Genomic DNA, 18,677 nt, shown 5'->3' with positions numbered 1-18,677 from the left:
ATGAGGCTAGGCTAATCAAGGTCACATTCTTGATCTCGTCATCTCTAAAGGTGTTGACATTTTATCTGTTGAGGTGAAAGATTTGGCTATTTCATACCATTCCTGTGTGTGTGTGTGTGTTTTTTTAATTACAAACAATCACAGAAGTTCAAACAACTACTGTTTCTATTTAAAAAAAAGATCTATAAATGAGAACACAAGCAAAATGTTTATGGAATTAATGGCTGCATCACCAACTGTAAATGCAGAGACCGTTGATGAACTTCTGGATGAATTCACCTAAAAAATCTCAAATGTTTTGGATGCTGTTGCTCATATTAAAACTAAGACCATTTCATCCCGAACTAAAACACCTTGGAGGTGTGCTACCAGTATAATGACTTTGAAATCTAAATGCAGAAAAGCAGAGCGAAAGTGGAGAAAAACTAAACTCCAAGTTCATTTTGACCTATACAGACAATGTCATTTTAACCAAGGGTTAATCCCCCAAATCAAACAGCGCCAGAACTCCTCTCAACAGATAAATGCAATGAATTTGCCTGCTACTTTAGTGAAAAAGTACATGCCATCAGGTCAAACATTGTCACAAAACAGCAAAATAACAAAATGATGCGGCACTTAAAATCACTTCGGAATAATTTAATTACCATGAATTTGACTCAGTGGATCAAAAATACTGTAGCAGACTTGGTTTAGCAATTGAAACCTTCCACGAGCTGTCTTGATTCAATACCATCTGGCTTTTTCAAAACCATTGTGAAATCTGTTCAGATCGATTTACAGCAAATAATCAACTGCTCACTTCAATCAAGTGAGCTTCCTAAATCTCTGAAAGTAGCCACCGCCAAGCCCATTCTAAAAAAGAGAGCACTGGAGGATGTCTCCCTTCTAGCAAATTATAGACCAATCGCAAACCTTCCCTTCTTAACCAAAATAGTTGAAAAATTGGTTTTTAATCAACTCAGCAATTTCTTGAGGTTAAATTGACTTCTTGATAAATTCCAGTCAAGTTTCCGACCTCATCACGGTACAGAAACAGCTCTGATCAATGTACTGAATGATATAAGATTGAGCACTGATGCAGGGAAGGTATCGGTGCTCGTCTTGTTGGACCTCAGTGCAGCATTTGACACGATTGATCATAATATACTGTTGGACAGGCTGGAAACTTGGGTGGGGTTAAATGGAACAGTCCTTAAATGGTTCAGGTCCTATTTGGAGGAAAGGAGTTACTTTGTGACTATTGGAAATTTTGAATCTGATCGAAAGGCCTTTGTGGCATGTGGGGTCCCTCAAGGGTCAGTCCTTGGACCCCTGTTGTTCAGTCTGTATATGTTACCTTTGGGTCAAATGCTTCAGAACACCGATGTTGCTATGATAGTCAACATCGGTTATGCAGATGACACACAACTGTATTTATCAATGTCCCCAAATGACAGCAGTTCTATTAACGTATTGTGTCATTCTCTAGAGCAAATTAACAACTGGATGAACCAAAATTTCTTTCAGCTAAACGAAAACAAAACGGAGCTCATTGTTTTTGGCAATAAAGAAAAGAGGACTGCTGTTAAAAAAAACAGCTTGAGTCACTGTCTTTAGAAACTAAAGACCAAGTTCGAAATCTTGGGGTACTAATAGACTCAGACCTGACCTTCAGCAATCATTAAATTCATCACTAAAACAGCCTTTTACCAGCTGAAAAACATATCCAGACTGAAGGACTGCATGCTTCAAGCAGACCAAGAGAAGCTTATCCATGCTTTTATCTCCAGCAGACTAGATTACTGTAACGGTCTTCTGACTGGACTCTCTCACATGAGACAATTGCAGCTCATTTAGAATGCTGCAGCTCGAGTTCTGACCAAAACAAAAAGATCAGAACATATTACTCCAGTACTTAAGGATTTACACTGGCTCCCAGTCTGCTGTAGAATAGATTTTGAAGTTCTGCTACTCGTCTATAAATCACTAAATGGTTTGGGTCCTGAATATATCCAAGAAATGCTGATTGAGTACAAACCCAGCAGGGCTCTGAGATTTACAGACGTTGGCCAACTAGTGGAACCCAGAGTAAGCCAAGCAAACATGGTGAAGCTGCATTTAGCTATTATGCTGCACAAAGATGGAATAGGTGTCAGGGTTCCGGCTCCATGAGCCCTGTTCCCCTCCTTTCCCCGTGTGTGTATGCGTGTGTGAGACAAGGCAGCTAATTAGGCAGATGAGAAGCAGCTGGAGCAGCAGCCAGGTGTGGATAATCACAGTGCCAGCCTACTTAAGCCAGCCCCGGACCACAGCTCAGCGCCAGAATGTCTTGAGTAGTACACCAGTCAAGAGTGCCCAGTAAACTTACTCACTCCCTAACTATTGGTGTTCCTCCTGTCCAGGTCATCTCCACCGGCTCCCGCCTTGCTTGCTCACCTGCCATCCTGTCTGCCATCCTGTCTGCCATCCTGCCTGCCTGCTTGCCTGCCTGCGTGCTTGCCTCCCGGCCTGTTCACCCGCTCACCACCTGTTTCTCTGCTCCTGGTCGTCCTCCACCCTGCGGGCACTCTCCGGATCAAGTTGGCCCGCTTGCCTGTTCCACTCACCTCTGCTCATTAAAAACACTTGCACCAGCTATTCTAGTCTCATCGTACCTGCATTTGGGTCCTCTCTGCACCCCCCCATCCTAACATTACGTTCTGGCCAAAACATGGACCCCGCAGGTACCGACCCCGCCCAACGCAACCAAGCCGCTCAAGGACTACTCCTCGAACAACACGACCAAGCCCTTCATGTTCTCCTCGCAAAGGTAAAAGAATTCTCCCAAGCATTATCTTCCGTCCAAGACCAGTTGGCAATGTTGCAGACCCACGGACAATTCTCCTCGCCGCCCCCACAGCCGCCCGCTCACACTCCACCCGTACAGGCACAGGTAGCTCGGGAACCCTTTGTCCCCGCCCCGGCTCCTTATTGCGGCGACCTGGGTTCATGTCGAGCCTTTTTGATACAATGCGCTATAATTTTCGAGCAACAGCCCCACTCTTATGCCTCTGATCGTGCAAAGATCGCCTACCTGATAGGTTGCCTTCGAGGGGCTGCGCTCGCCTGGGCTTCCGCCGAATGGGAGCGTCAATCACCGGTGTGCGCTTCCTATCCTGCATTCACGGAGGAGATGAGGAAGATATTTGGCCACCTGGTGCGCGGTAAGGAGGCAGCTAAACGCTTGATGTCTCTCCGCCAGGACTCCCGAAGTGTAGCTGAATTTTCAGTAGAGTTCCGTACGCTCGCAGCTGAGAGCAATTTTAATAATGAAGCACTCAGGAGGTATTCCTTCGCGCCCTTAACGACTCCCTTAAGGACGAATTAGCCTCCCGCGACGAACCCGCGTACCTAGACCGACTCATTGAGCTAGCTATCCGTATTGACTGTCGGCTCAGAGAACGTCAGAGACAGCGCCGTTCGGCACCGGCTCCGCGCCCCGTCTCACCGCCAGCAGTACAAGCCATTCAGCCCAATGTAGCCCCCACGCTAGCCTTGCGTCCCGCCGACACTCCAGAGCCAATGCAGCTAGGGGGCGCCAGATTGACTCAGGAGGAGAGGGCACGGAGACTGAGTAAGCGGTTATGCTTGTACTGCGGTCAAGGAGGTCACTTCATTCAGTCTTGCCAGATAAAACCAGTAAAAGGGGGGGGCTTACCAGTAACTGGGGAGAGACTGGTGAGCCAGACAAACAGCTCCTCATCCCATCGCTTAGTGCTCTCAGCCACCTTGTCACACCAACACCGGTCCAGGACAGTTTCTGCGTTAGTCGATTGCGGAGCAGATGAGAACCTCATTGACTACAGTTTGGTAAAAGAACTTGGCTTAGAGACGCACCCCTTGTCGACCCCGTTTAGAACCACTGCACTTAACGGACAGTTATTGTGCCATGTCACGCAACAAACTACGCCTGTTTCCCTCTGTCTCTCTGGTAACCATTATGAGGAGATCAGCCTCTTTGTTTTTGATTGCCCCCGATCTCCCGTGGTATTGGGGTTACCGTGGCTCAAGAAACATAACCCTGAGATTGATTGGGCCATCCCAAAACTGACTGCATGGAGTGAGACCTGCCATGAGGGCTGTTTGCGTTCAGCCCAAGTTTCCATCCAGAGTACTAAGGCACCTGAACCCCCCGATCTCAGTACAGTCCCTCGCTGCTATCACAACCTCAGTCGGGTTTTTTCCAAGGACCGAGCTGCGTCACTACCACCTCACAGGTGACACGAAGCGAGGAGGTAGGACTCAGACGCAGAGTGTAAGTTGGCCAACAAGGCTGCAGCTTTAATCAAATGAACCAAAAAACACCTCTCAAGGAGGGAAAAAAGGCAGAACAAAAAGAGCTCCAAACTGGAGATAAAACAAGGGCACTCAAAAACAGGGACAACTAAAGGCGCTCCGCTAGGGAGGAAAACAAGGGGCAAACTAAGGGCGCAAGACAAGGCAAGGCAAGACATCGAACAAGGACTGTGGAACAGGGACTGTGAGGACGCTTCCATGCACTGAGATGTGACACTTCGGCACTGAGGGGAGGAATCAGGTGGCTTTTATGTCCGGGTTGATTGGGAACAGGTGGTGGTGATCATGGGCGTGGACCGGTAATCAGTGAGCTGCCGGAAGGGTAAGTGACCTGGGGTGAGATGAGAGTTAGTAATTTCAAAATAAAACAGGAACCTGACTGTGACAAATACAAGCATGACCCGCCACTCTGGTGGCGGCGTGACAGTACCCCCCCCTCAACGGCCGGCTCTCGACGGCCCAGGAATCTCGGGGTGTTCATCGTAAAAATCGTCGATGAGGGAGGGGTCTACAATGAATCGGGCGGGCACCCATTGCCGTTCTTCAGGCCCGTAACCCTCCCAGTCAACCAGTTATTGGTGTCCCCGGCCCCGCTTTCTGACGTCCAATAACTTCCTCACTTTATAGACCGGGCCCCCCTCCACCATCTCCGGAGGGGGAGGCGCGGGCTCGGGCGGGACCAGGGAACTGTCCTGGACTGGCTTGACCTGGCTCACGTGGAATGTGGGGTGGGTGCGGAGGGATCGAGGCAGGCGAAGGCGCACGGCGGCAGGGCCTATAGTCTTCGCAATCGGGAATGGCCCCACGAATCTCGGGGCCAACTTTGGACAGGGTACCTTGAGGTGTAGGTTCTTTGTGGACAGCCAGACTCTTTGACCCGGCTGGTACTGTGGCGCGGGCCTCCTCTTCCGGTCAGCAGCTCTTTTCATTCTGTCCCCTTGACGCTGTAGTGCCAGTCGAGCTGCTGACCAGATTCGGCGACACCTGCGGACCATTGCGTGGACCGAGGGCACTGAAGCTTCCTCTTCCAGGTCCGCGAAGTAGGGAGGATCGTAGCCGTGAACACACTTGAATGGCGTGATACCTGTAGCAGATGTGGGGAGAGAATTGTGCGCGAGTTCGATCCATACCAGATCTTCGCTCCATGATGATGGGTTTTGGGAAACCAGGCACCGGAGTGCTGTCTCTAGCTGTTGGTTGAGGCGTTCCGCTTGTCCGTTGGCCTCCGGGTGGTACCCGGAGGTCAGGTTTGCCTTGGCCCCTAGAGCTTTGCAAAACTCTCTCCAGAATCTTGACACGAATTGAGGTCCGCGGTCTGACACAATGTGTCGAGGGAATCCATGGACCCGGAACACCTGGTCAATCATGACTTCTGCAGTACGTTTGGCTGAGGGTAGCTTGGAGAGTGGGATGAAACGGACCATTTTTGAAAAGCGGTCGACAACAGTGAGAATGGTGGTTTTACCGTGTGAAACGGGAAGTCCAGTGACAAAGTCTAATGATATTTCGGCCCAGGGTCTTGAAGGTACAGGGAGCGGTTGAAGAAGGCCCATCGGGCAGGCCTTGACGTACTCCTGCACCGAGGCCTCCATGGAAGGCCACCAGAACCTCCGGGCGACGGCAAACAGAGTCCTGCGGGTTCCTGGGTGGCAAGACAAACGAGCGGTGTGTGCCCAATGGATCACCTGAGCTCGCAGGGTTTCTGGTACATAGAGCCGTCGTGGTGGACACTCCTTGGGAGGGCTCGTGTCTTTGAGGGCCTCCTTGACCTCCTCCTCGATTTGCCAGGACATCGCGCCTATTACGCAGTCTTTGGGAAGGATGGGTTCAGGTTCGGTCACAGTGGTATCAGGATCATGAATTCGTGATAGTGCGTCAGCTTTGATATTCTTGCTTCCGGGTCTGTAGGTCAGAGAAAAAGAAAATCTGTTAAAAAACAAGGACCACCTGGCCTGTCGGGGGTTTAGTCTTTTTGCTTGGCGCAGGTACTCCAGGTTGCGATGATCTGTCCATATAATGAAAGGGTGTTCCGCGCCCTCCAGCCAGTGCCTCCACTCTTCTAGGGCGACCTTTACAGCCAGCAATTCTCGGTCTCCAACACTGTAGTTGCGCTCGGCCTTTGATAGTTTCCGAGACAAGAAGGCGCAGGGGTGCACTTTTCCATCCTCCTGGCTCCTTTGGGATAGCACGGCTCCGACGCCCAGATTTGAGGCATCTACCTCGACAATGAACTGGCGGGTAGGATCAGGGACTCTGAGTATTGGAGTCTCTGTGAAACGTTTCTTGAGTTGGTTGAATGCGGTATTGGCTTCCGGGGTCCAGGCAAAGCGTTGCTGTGGTGATGTCAAGGCATGGAGAGGAGCAGCGATGGAGCTGAAGTTGCGGATGAAGCGTCTGTAAATGTTGGCGAATCCCAGGAATTGTTGCACCTTCTTCCTGGATTCAGGTGTGGGCCAGTCCCTGACTGCGCTGACCTTCTCCGACTCCATCTCGACCTTGCCCGGGGATACCACGAATCCCAGAAATGAGATGGTGTCGGTGTGGAAAAGGCTCTTCTCAGCCTTTACATAGAGTTGATGGTCAAGCAGGCGTTTCAAGACTTGGGTAACATGGTGCTGGTGGGTCTTCAAGTCCGGTGAGTAGATTAATATGTCGTCCAGATAAACATATACAAACTGGTCGATGAAGTCCTTGAGCACGTCATTAATCATGGCCTGGAAAACTGCTGGCGCATTCGTGAGTCCAAAGGGCATGACTAAGTATTCATAGTGGCCTCGGGGAGTATTGAAGCCGGTCTTCCACTCATCCCCTGCACGAATACGGACGAGATGATAGGCGTTGCGAAGATCTAATTTGGTGAACACCTTGGCTTGCTGGAGCTGGTCAAATACTGAGGACATCAGAGGCAGAGGATAACGGTTCTTGACTGTGATTTCATTCAAGGGGCTGTAGTCAATACAAGGGCGTAACGAACCATCCTTCTTGCCCACGAAGAAAAACCCAGCTCCAGCTGGCGATGACGATGGCCGGATAAGTCCTGCTTTCAACGACGTGTCGATGTACTCGTTCAAGGCCTTGCGTTCGGGGCCCGAAACCGAGTACAATCTCCCTTTGGGAATGGAAGACCCAGGAATCAGCTCAATTGCACAGTCATAGGATCGATGTGGAGGAAGTGACATGGCCTTGGTTTTGCTGAACACCTCCCTGAGAGGATGATAGCAGGTGGGAACGGTGTTCAGGTCCGGGTATTCCTGGTCATTCACAAGAGTCACCTGACGGATGGCAGCGGGAGGTGCCTCTGCCGCTGGCCGCTCCAACCCATGGTGTTCACAGTCTTTTCCCCAGTCCAGGATTTTCCCCGATCGCCAGTCGATGCGGGGGTTATGCAACTGCAACCAGGGGTGTCCCAGGACCAGTGTGTGTGAAGGGGAGCGGAAGACATGAAAACGAAGGAGTTCTCTGTGCTGCCCAATGTGGATCTCGAGTGGCTCTGTGACGTGCGTGATGAGGAATAGGTCTTTGCCATTGAGCGCCCTGGCCCTCATGTTGGTAGAAAGTGGTTCCGTGCCGGCCTGCAATTTCTTCACCAGACCCCAATCCATGAGGCTCTCGTCCGCTCCGGAGTCAATGAGAGCTAGTAGGTCTGTGGAAGTGGTATTGCAGGAAATCGTGACTTGCGTGAATTTTCGGTCCTTAACCGGTTTGTGAGGGTCGGAACTCACCGGAGGGCCTCGCTTGGTGGGACAAGCTACCACCAAATGTCCTTTTTCTCCACAATAGTAGCATCGCCCCTCTTGACGACGTCGCTGGCGTTCCTGGTGAGTCAGTCGGGCGCGGTCCAGCTGTATTGGCTCCTCGCCACTCTCGCTGGGCCTCCCCGATGTGGATGACTGGGGAAGTGCCCCTTGTGGTGATTCCCTTGCTGTGGGGTGCCGAAAGAATCCGGAGCCGGTCCTTCGATGGTGTCCGCTGGTATACATGAGATCTCGCCTCCGGTGATCGGTGCGGATGGCCAGCGAGATCAATGAGTCCAAGTCGCTAGGTAAGTCCACGGGTAGTAGGAGTTCTTGCATAGCGGCGGAGAGCCCCTTCAAAAAATGATCAACGAGGGCTGTCTCATTCCAGCCACTCTTAGTTCGGAATCGGATCGCATAGTCATTAACCGATTCTCGGCCTTGTGTGAGGTTGCTTAGCTCTCGAGTCTTTTCCCGATCCATGTTGGTGGGATCGAAAACAAGACGAAGTGCCCTGCTAAACCCGGCTGCAGTTGAGCAAGTCGGGGAGTGCCGTGCCCATTCCGCGGTGGCCCAGTCTCTGGCTCGTCCCGTCAGGTGGGAAATCATGAAGGCCACACGGGAACGGTCGGTGGGGAAAGCCTGTGGTGAGAGTTCAAAGTGTAAGTCGCATTCGGTCAGGAATGCCTGACATTGTCCTTGGTCTCCCGCGTATCGCTCCGGGGGAGCCAGTCTCAATCCAGCCCCGGCTAAGGCTGGAGTCGGGATCGGTGGTTCTGCGGTCTCTGGTTTTGTGACGGTCGGTGTGGAGTGTTGCAGGTGACTCACTAGTTCCTGCACCTGTCCAGCGAGCTCTCCCATCCGGGTGACCATAGCCTGCTGGACCTCCTCCGTGTGCGACAGGCGGGCGGCCTGTCGTCGAAGTGCAGCCTCCAACTTCTCCGCTGGGTCCATGCTGGCCGAAGTGTACTGACACGAAGCGAGGAGGTAGGACTCAGACGCAGAGTGTAAGTTGGCCAACAAGGCTGCAGCTTTAAGCAAATGAACCAAAAAACACCTCTCAAGGAGGGAAAAAAGGCAGAACAAAAAGAGCTCCAAACTGGAGATAAAACAAGGGCACTCAAAAACAGGGACAACTAAAGGCGCTCCGCTAGGGAGGAAAACAAGGGGCAAACTAAGGGCGCAAGACAAGGCAAGGCAAGACATCGAACAAGGACTGTGGAACAGGGACTGTGAGGACGCTTCCATGCACTGAGATGTGACACTTCGGCACTGAGGGGAGAAATCAGGTGGCTTTTATGTCCGGGTTGATTGGGAACAGGTGGTGGTGATCATGGGCGTGGACCGGTAATCAGTGAGCTGCCGGAAGGGTAAGTGACCTGGGGTGAGATGAGAGTTAGTAATTTCAAAATAAAACAGGAACCTGACTGTGACAAATACAAGCATGACCCGCCACTCTGGTGGCGGCGTGACAACAGGCCTTACGATTGTGCCATTGATCTGCTGCCAGGTGCCACCCTCCCCAGCAGCCGCCTCTACAACATCTCACGACTAGAGAGGGAGGCGATGGAGAAGTACATCACAGAGTCTCTGGCTGCAGGCATCATCCGCCCCTCGTCCTCTCCTGTTGGTGCTGTTTTTTTCTTCATTGGAAAAAAAGATAAGACACTACGACCCTGCATAGATTACCGGGGACTTAACGAGATCACGGTCAGGAACAAATACCCAATTCCTCTCATCGAATCTGCATTCACTCCCATCCGCGGCGCGTGTGTTTTCACCAAGCTCGATCTGCGCAACGCCTACCACTTGGTCCGGATAAGGGAGGGGGATGAATGGAAGACTGCCTTCAACACCCCCCTTGGACACTATGAATACCTAGTCATGCCCTTTGGACTAACAAACGTCCCTGCAGTATTCCAAGCTCTGCTGAACGATGTCCTCAGGGACATGATCAATAAATTTGTGTTTGTTTACTTAGATGACATCTTAATCTTCTCAGGATCCCAGTCAGAGCATGAGGAGCACGTTCGGCGAGTTCTCCAGAGGCTCCTAGAAAACAGACTCTACGTCAAGGCAGAAAAGTGTGAGTTCCATGTCTCCAAGACCACCTTTCTGGGGTACTTAATCTCCAAGGGAGAACTGTGTATGGACCCAGCCAAGTTAACGGCAGTCTCAGAATGGCCACAACCTACTAATCGCAAGCAGCTTCAACGTTTCCTAGGCTTTGCCAATTTCTACAGACGATTCATTAGGAATTACAGTCATGTTGCGGCCCCCCTCACAGCTCTTACCTCCACTTCGATTCCTTTCCGCTGGTCTCAAGAGGAAGATTCCGCCTTTGCCAACCTCAAACACCGGTTTACGGCAGCTCCTGTCCTCATCCATCCTGATCCCTCACACCAGTTCATCGTGGAGGTTGACGCGTCCGAGACAGGTGTTGGAGCCGTACTGTCCCAGCGCCATGCAGAGGATGGTAAGATACATCCATGTGCCTTCTTCTCCCGCAAGTTATCCCCGACAGAGCGTAACTACAGTATTGGGGACCGAGAGCTCCTGGCAGTCAAACTCGCCTTGGAGGAGTGGTGGCATCTACTAGAGGGAGCAGAACTACCTTTTGTGGTATGGACGGACCACAAAAACCTAGAGTACCTTAAGGCCGCCAAACGACTGAACCCCAGACAGGCCAGATGGTCCCTCTTCTTTTCCCGATTTAATTTCACCTTGTCCTATGTCCCAGGTTCCAGGAACACCAAACCAGATGCCTTGTCACGGCAGTTTACTACCACAGAGACCAAGGAGGATCAAGAATCTATCCTCCCGCCCGCCTGTTTCGTGGGATCAGTCGAATTGACTATAGAGGCCCTAGTCAAGAACGAGCAGCCTGATCCTCGAGGTGGGTCCCCTAGAACCCTGTTTGTCCCTGACCATGTCCGCCCGCAGGTTCTCAAATGGGCTCATGCCTCTCGCCTCACATGCCACCCGGGAGTGAGGAGAACCCTGTCAGTACTGCATCAGCGATTCTGGTGGCGCACCATGGGGGCTGACACACGGGAGTACATCGCAGCCTGTCCCGTATGTGCCCGCAACAAGAACTCCACCAGACCCAGTGCTGGGTACCTCCGTCCATTGCCGGTCCCCAGTCGTCCTTGGTCCCATATTGCCCTTGATTTTGTCTCCGGTCTCCCCCCATCTCATGGGTATACTGTAATTCTTACTATCATTGACAGATTCTCCAAGGCCGGACACTTTGTCCCTCTGGTCAAGCTCCCCTCAGCCACAGAAACTGCAGACCTGTTAGTTCAGCATGTTTTTCGTCTCCACGGCATACCACATAACATAGTCTCTGACAGAGGTCCTCAGTTTACATCCCTCGTCTGGAAATCCTTCTGTTCAGCCCTGGGCATTTCAGTGAGCCTCTCATCTGGGTACCACCCCCAAACCAATGGCCAGTCTGAACGAGCAAACCAGCAACTGGAGACCTCCCTCAGATGTATGTGTCACCACAACCCGTCCGCCTGGAGCACCTTTCTCCCCTGGGTTGAATACGCCCACAATGCCCTGCCTAAACGCCTCCCTAGGTATGTCGCCTTTCCGCTGCTCCTTAGGCTATCAACCTCCCTTGTTTCCTGCCCAGGAGAAGGACCTGGCAGTCCCTTCCGTTCAAGCCCACTTGAGCCGCTGTGCCAGGGTCTGGAAACGAGCCCGTGCCTCTCTCCTCCAGTCCACAGTTCGTTCGGAGACACAAGCCAACCGTCGTCGCTTGCCGGCGCCCTCCTACACCGTGGGCCAGAAGGTTTGGCTGAATGCCAAAGACCTCCCCTTGAAGGTTAGTTCTCGAAAATTGGCGCCTCGATTCATAGGTCCATATGAAATCGAGAAAATAATCAACCCTTGTGCGGTGCGACTCAAGTTGCTTACCTCTCTCCGTATTCATCCGACATTCCACGTATCGCAAGTTAAACCGTTTGTCTCTAGTCCATTAGCCCCGCAGTGTCCCGCCCCCCCGCCCCCGCAGGTTGTGGACGGCGGTCCTGCCTACAAGGTCCGCCGCCTGCTGGACGTCCGTCGCCGGGGGCGTGGCTACCAGTACCTGGTGGATTGGGCTGGATACGGCCCGGAGAAACGGAGCTGGGTTCCGGGTAGTTGGATCCTGGACAAGTCCCTCATCGCGGACTTAAACCATCGGCGTGCGCCGGGTGGCGCCCGTAAGGGGGAAGGGGGGGGGGGGGTTCTGGCTCCATGAGCCCTGTTCCCCTCCTTTCCCCATGTGTGTATGCGTGTGTGAGAGAAGGCAGCTAATTAGGCAGATGAGAAGCAGCTGGAGCAGCAGCCAGGTGTGGATAATCACAGTGCCAGCCTACTTAAGCCAGCCCCGGACCACAGCTCAGCGCCAGAACGTCTTGAGTAGTACACCAGTCAGTTGTGCCCAGTAAACTTACTCACTGGTCTGACTCGCTCCCTAACTATTGGTGTTCCTCCTGTCCAGGTCATCTCCACCGGCTCCCGCCTTGCTTGCTCACCTGCCATCCTGTCTGCCATCCTGCCTGCCTGCTTGCCTGCCTGCCTGCTTGCCTACCGGCCTGTTCACCCGCTCACCACCTGTTTCTCTGCTCCTGGTCGTCCTCCACACTGCGGGCACTCTCCGGATCAAGTTGGCCCGCTTGCCTGTTCCACTCACCTTTGCTCATTAAAAATACTTGCACCAGCCATTCTAGTCTCGTCGTACCTGCATAGGCTGCCAACAGAAGTGAAGTCAGCCCCGAGTGTAAATGCTTTTAAATCCAGGTTAAAAACTTTGCTTTTTTCCTCATACCTTTGATTGAGGACTTTTAAACAGCTTTAATTAATCAAGAGGTTTCCCCCCTTTTTAATCATTATTTTTATTGTTATTTTAAACTTTCTTACTCTAAACCTTTTTAAAGTTTGCTGAATACTGTTTTAATATTGTCAATGTATGTTCTTTTAGTCAATTTTGTAACCTACTTTTATTTTCTCTTCTTCCTCTGAATGTTAACTACTGTTTCTTGATGCTTATGTATTGTCTTTCCTTGTGTAAAGCACATTGAGTTGCCTTGTGTATGAAGTGTACTATACAAATAAACTTGCCTTGCCTTGCCTCGCCTAAGGTGACAAAAAAGGAAGCTCATAAATGGCTCAGTTGCAACAATCATATGAAAACCAAACGGAGAAACTGCCGATTGAACTCAGGATGACATACATGCAAAGGATAAACTCTGCTACTGAGTTGTACCCCCACAATTACACCCGTGTCACCCTCATTCTCTGTTTTTGAGGGTGGCATGGTGACCAAAATGCAATTGCTCAGCACATTTGTAATGATGATATTAAACAGAGATGGAGATGCTGGGGATTAAACCCAGTACTTCATACATGCAAAGCATGAGCTCTACCACTGAACTACATCCCCAGTGTTACACTCTCGCCACCATTAAAATCTATGTACTTGAGATGAGGTAGCAAGCACCAAAAAGCTCGATTTGGCACGCTTTTCATGGAAATGGAGGCGAAGAGGGAACCCATGACTTCAAGTCAAGACATCTTTATTTAGATCCAAACAATTCACTTTAGCACACTATCTGCATGACTGTTGCACCTGTGCCACTATCCTTAAAATTATATGTGCTTGAGATGAGGCTGAGGTGAAAAAAGAAAAGGCAGTTCATGAATTGTTTGGCTCACTTGCAACAATCATATCAAAGAGAAATGGAGACGCTGGAGATTGAGCCCAGGATCACATACACACAAAGAATGTGCACTACCACTGAGTTACACGCCCACAGTTAATTCTGTGTCAACTGCCTTCTAATTCTCTCTGCTTGAGGGTAGCATGACCAAAGCTCTAGCTTGTGATCAGTTAGGCATGCTTATAATAAGCAAAAATGGAGATGCTGGGGATTGAACCCAGGCCCTCATAGATGCTAAGAATGTGCTCTACCAATGAGCTACATCCCCACTGGCACACCACTCTCACCATCAAATTCTATGTACTTGAGATGAGGGTAGCAAGAACCAAAACCTAGTTCATGATTTGGCACGCTTGTCATGGAAATGGAGGTGGAGAGGGAACCCAGGATTTCATGCAAACGATGTACTCTAGTACTACATGACTGTTACACCTGTGCCACCATCTTTAAAAATTCTATGTGCTTGAGATGAGGCTAAGGTGAACAAAAAGGCAGCTCATGAATTGGCTCACTTGCAACAATCAAAATCAAAGGGAAATGGAGATGCTTGGGATCAAACCCAGTACCATATGGATGCAAAGGATGCACTCTACCACTGAGTGACACCCCAACAATTACAACCGAGTCACCCTCCTTCAAATTCTCTGTCCTGCGAGGGTAGCATGGTGACCAAAATCCTAGCTTGTGATTGGTTCAGTACACTTGTAATGACGATATTAAATGCGCCAACATAACAAGTCACCACGAAGTCCATGAGTAACTCACTCACAATAACGCTGGATTCAGAGCTGCCTGTCATCATGTGTGGGAATCACCTGTAGCTGTAAGTGCATGTACATTACTTTTTCTTCTTGATCAAAGGCTCCTCTGTAGTCTCACCACAGGGCTTTTTATCTGTTGCTAACTTGTTGATTAGCATCAGCGCTACACGACTGAAATAATTAGCACCTTGACATGCCTCAAGAGTTCGGCGTAAACAGAGAGAATCCTGTTACTTTTTAAAATAAAACATTTTATTCGATTAACCGGACGTACAGAGATTTTTTATTCTTTTAACTGTGTGGCCCGCCAGGACCCGGTCCAACGTGGCCCACGGCCCGATACCGGTCCGCGACCCGGTGGTTGGTGACCACTGCTCTAGCCATCTGATTACTTTTAGGCGTAAATACTACAGCCCCTAGACAGCTGGGGTAGGCTCCAATGCGCCTGTGACCCTCGTGAGGATTAGCAAAACGGATTGATGGACTGCGCACACTTTGACGCTGACTAATTTGTTGTTCCTATTGATCACTTATTAACTGTCACGAGAGTGGGGGTGTTGGAGGCAGGACCCAAATGCAGGGGGCAACAAAAAACAGGGCAAGGCAGGGATGCAGGTAAAAAAAAAGGGATTTAATTAACAAAAACTATAAACAAGGTACTATGAAAAAATTAACAAGATCAAAAAACAAACACAAGGCATGGCAAGGAAAACAGGGACATGAACATGAACAGGCACAACAGATACTACAAGCACAATGACTCCACCAGAACCGAACGGAAAACAGATGACTAAATACACACAGGCTAATGACAATGACTAGACACAGCTGGGCAAGACACAAGTGGCAAGGGAAGCTGATTGGTGGATACACTGGGAAGGGAAGACACACTCAGGTGGACGTGGTTAGACATAACGGGACAAGGAAAGAAACAAGGAACACATGACAAACGACCAAAAACACCAAAAGACAACAAAAACCCACCCCCACCAAACCAAAACATGACATAACCCCCCCCTCAAGGGACGGCTTCCAGACGTCCAACATAAGTCCAAAAACAAGGGCGGGCGGAAGGGGGCACGGAGGTGGGAACACGGCCCACCCATCCGTCCCAGACAAAAGGCAGTTCAGAAGGGCCTCCATGACGCCAGACGAGAGTCCCGTTCAGGAGGCCGTCCGCGAAGCCCGACGAGAGAGTCCCGTCTGGGCCAGTCAGGAGGGCGTCCTCGACGCCCGACGAGATGCGAAGGCAGCCGCAGGGCCCGCGCCGCCGGGACCCTGGGCGGCGCCCGGCGAGGTTCCGGGACCCTGGGCGGCGCCCGGCGAGGTTCAGGGTCTAGAGGATGCAGCAGGCGAGGTTCAGGGTCTAGAGGATGCAGCAGGCGAGGTTCAGGGGCGAGAGGCTGCAGCAGACGAGGTTCAGGGGCGAGAGGCTGCAGCAGACGAGGTTCAGGGGCGAGAGGCTGCAGCAGACGAGGTTCAGGGGCGAGAGGCTGCAGCAGACGAGGTTCAGGGGCGAGAGGCTGCAGTAGACGAGGTTCAGGGGCGAGAGGCTGCAGCAGACGAGGTTCAGGGGCGAGAGGCTGCAGCAGACGAGGTTCAGGGGCGAGAGGCTGCAGCAGACGAGGTTCAGGGGCGAGAGGCTGCAGCAGACGAGGTTCAGGGGCGAGAGGCTGCAGCAGACGAGGTTCAGGGGCGAGAGGCTGCAGCAGACGAGGTTCAGGGGCGAGAGGCTGCAGCAGACGAGGTTCAGGGGCGAGAGGCTGCAGCAGACGAGGTTCAGGAGCGAGAGGCTGCAGCAGGCAAGGTTCAGGGGCGAGAGGCTGCAGCAGACAAGGCTCAGGGACGAGAGGCTGCAGCAGACAAGGCTCAGGGACAAGAGACTGCAGCAGACGAGGCTCAGGAGCGAGAAGCTGCAGCAGACGAGGTTCAGGAGCGAGAGGCTGCAGCAGACGAGGTTCAGGGGCGAGAGGCTGCAGCAGACGAGGTTCAGGGGTGAGAGGCTGCAGCAGACGAGGTTCAGGGACTTGAGGCCTTTTCTGACCCGTCACTCCCGACGCCACGGACCAAAGCCAGTACCTTCTTTAGCCCGGCAATGGCTCGGTCGCAGGCCTCAAGCCCCTCCTTCTCCCAGGGCTCCCATTCTGCCATTGCCCCCGCTGGGTCCAGTTCTGGTGGAGTCATTCTGTCACGAGAGTGGGGGTGTTGGAGGCAGGACCCAAATGCAGGGGGCAACAAAAAACAGGGCAAGGCAGGGATGCAGGTAAAAAAAAGGGATTTAATTAACAAAAAACTATAAACAAGGTACTATGAAAAAAATAACAAGATCAAAAAACCAACACAAGGCATGGCAAGGAAAACAGGGACATGAACATGAACAGGCACAACAGATACTACAAGCACAATGACTCCACCAGAACCGAACGGAAAACAGATGACTAAATACACACAGGCTAATGACAATGACTAGACACAGCTGGGCAAGACACAAGTGGCAAGGGAAGCTGATTGGTGGATACACTGGGAAGGGAAGACACACTCAGGTGGACGTGGTTAGACATAACGGGACAAGGAAAGAAACAAGGAACACATGACAAACGACCAAAAACACCAAAAGACAACAAAAACCCACCCCCACCAAACCAAAACATGACATTAACAAACCAGGCTTACTCAAATGTGCTATTTATTTAGCTGAAAAAAAAAAAATTGCTATTGTGGGTCTGACGTCGCTTTAGTTGCATTGACCAAAATCTATCAGGAGAGATCTGTCTAAAATTGCACTGTTTCAGAGGAAAATATTTTGCTGACAAGCACAGTTTAAGTAAAAAAAAACCAAAAACAATCATTTGATTGTCTAAAAATCAAAACCAGTTGGTTGTTAATGATTAATACATGCAAATTTGTTGTTGTTTTTCTGTCTTCTTATTTGTTCTAATGTTCTTTAACCAAGAAAGTATATGTTGTACAGGTATATTTTTATTTCCATCCAAAGATCCGATTATTCACTAGAATTTTCAGTAGGATATCCGAATACCAAAATATTCAATAGCAGCTGTCATGGCCTGCGCCAGGGTTCATGACCTGTTATGTGCCTGTGAGAGTTCATGACCTGTTATGTGCCCGTTATGCGTCTGTTTAGGTACGATACGTGATGTTCGTGATGTCAAAATTTCATCCTTTAGGTGGAGTCTGGTCCTATGTGATGCTATTCTTTAGTGCTTTACGATTCAGTCTGTTGGTACAGTCTGAGAAATGTGATCGTTGCTGGATTATTAACGACTGTCGGGTGTACTGCGTCTCTGGGTTTCTGCCTCTCATTGTGAATAAATGGAGAAAATCTTAAAACCTTTCAGTACACAACAGAATAATCCAGCCACATGGATCCCGAAGGCTTAAATAAGAGGTGCCATGTGCTTGGACAACCCTCGAGGGAGGGTTGGGGAGTACGTCGCATGGAGCAGATCCTGTGTCGTTTCGGAGAGGGCAATGACCAGTGGAGAACCAGTCATCCTGTGCCAGCACCGTTTCCCAATGCTGACGCAGCGGCTTCCGGGTTGGGAGAAGGGTCCCACTTCGCGGCGAAGGTGCCGCCGTTTCAAGTTCCTCCTCGCGGCGAGGATGCCGCCGTTTCAAGTCAGCAACCGCCCCCGCTCCAGTCCTGGAAGCTCGGAGGCGTCCAGCCAGCGGCCAACTCGCTCTCGTTCCTGTTCTGGCGATGGTCAGCAAGCATGCGCCCCCGAGTTCCGGACGACGGCGTTCGGCAGCGGTTCTCTCTTCTCCACGTCATTTTTAATCCTGCGCGGACGTCGGCGTTCGGCAGCGGTCCTCTCTTCTCCACACCATTTTTTTCTCCGGTGCGAACGACGGCGTTCCAACCAGCGGCTTCTGGCGGCGCTCAACCGGCGTGTGCTCCCCGCTATAGTTTCGGACAACGGCGTTCGACCAGCGGCCAGCTCTTCTCCACGTCTTTTCGCTGGTCCGGCAGTGCGGACGATGGCGTTTGATGTGAATAAATGGACAAAATCTTATTTGTGTCTTCATTTGGGATCCAAACCTGTCAGTACACAACAGCAGCAGCCCTAATAATTTTGGGTTAATTTTGAGTTGTTTTGAGGCATGCCCACATGAGTTCTTTCACCAACCGCCCCTGTCAA

The sequence above is a fragment of the Festucalex cinctus genome, chromosome 3 (assembly GCF_051991245.1).
Source record: "Festucalex cinctus isolate MCC-2025b chromosome 3, RoL_Fcin_1.0, whole genome shotgun sequence".
NCBI classification, from domain to species: Eukaryota; Metazoa; Chordata; class Actinopteri; order Syngnathiformes; family Syngnathidae; genus Festucalex; species Festucalex cinctus.
Note: the sequence above shows the minus strand (reverse complement) of the source record.